Here is a 1,582-nt window from a genome sequence, read left to right on the forward strand (position 1 = left end):
GGGTAATTACTTAGCACTGATGGTCACAAATATTTGGACAATGTCCCCAAATGGTTACAAAAGTTTGATTTGTCTCAATAAAATCATTTATGTTTGTTTTTGTCCTAATAAAGTCACTTTGGTCATTTTCCGATCAATATCTCATCAAAATTGATGAAGTGTCATGTAATATGAGAATTTATGATGCATGAAGTAGACAAAGATTTGAAGAATAGTAGTGTTTAATTTATTAATGTTTGTTTAGTAGTGATCGGAAAATGACCAAAATGACTTTATTGGAAAAAAAAAACAAATATAAGTGATTTTGTTGAGACAAATTAAACTTTTTGACCGTTTGGGACATTGCTCAAACATTTGTGACCGCCGGTACTAATTACCCTCAATCTGGATCATATTGGATTTGTTAATTTTCAACAATTCGATAAGAACCAAAGTCAACCCATGACCTAACTGTCCAATCAGGACTCGGGGTGATCCTGATTCGTTTTTTTATTTGTTTTAATAATTTAATTTTAAAAAATGTGAAAAATAAAATAAAAACCACTACTTTTAGAAAATTTGGATTTTAAGTCTCATTACTTTCATAACTCAGTGACTTTTTTTTCTACCTAAATATTAAAAATTTAATTTTGAAATACTAATAGTTTGGCAGAAATTATAGTAATTAGACTGAATATGGTGGGGATGCATCCATATAGCTTATTAGGTTACAATTGAACAAAAAAAATAACTCTAATTTTTTGAATGATGTATATATTGTTTATAACTTTAAATTAATTATCTATTATTTATTTATTTATTACGTTATTCAATCTGATTAATTCAAGTTATTTTATTGAACCAAATAATCCATGATCTAATTATAAATTTGGATTAATATCTAGTCCGATTCTGTAAACATTGCTTTCACGGAATTAGATATTTACGCGTTAATGTCACAAATTAAATTAAATGATAAAAAGACCAGGAGGTTAAAAATGTTTTTTTCCTTGAATATTCGAAGTTGAAGATTATGTGAATTGTAAGAAGCTTCATGGTAACTTCGGATTTTAGCCTTTGTTTGGGCCGAAAAGTTAAAGGAGGTGAGAGTTACAGGAGGCAGGGTTAACCCTAGACCTAGATTAGGAGTGTGTCAGTCTAGGCCCAGTGTTAAAGGGGACCAAAAAAATTTAGTAGATCTATATTATATATGGAGTAAAATATTTTTTTTATACATGTATTAATACCATTTAAGTTTAAAGGACCCAAATAATTTATATTTTAAATTTAAAAAAGGTTTAATTGATTTTTTCAATATAAATTGAAGGTTAATTTAAAGAATTGTGAAATATCTTTTTAGTTTTAGGTAAACAAAGATATTTGGTGAACTAATAATAAGTCAAGTACAGTTACTAATGAATATTTTTTGTTTATCATTTATTAGAATATATTTTAAATTTTTACATACATTTTTTTTTATTAAAATGGTATTTGTCTCTTATTTTGACAAGGCTCATAAATTGTCAGGACAGCCATGACAGAATGTAGGGGAAGGGAATGGAAAGCGATAGGAATGAAGGTTAAAAGTTAATTTATTTCAGAG

This window comes from Euphorbia lathyris, chromosome 10 (genome assembly GCF_963576675.1).
Source record: "Euphorbia lathyris chromosome 10, ddEupLath1.1, whole genome shotgun sequence".
In the NCBI taxonomy this organism is placed as follows: Eukaryota; Viridiplantae; Streptophyta; class Magnoliopsida; order Malpighiales; family Euphorbiaceae; genus Euphorbia; species Euphorbia lathyris.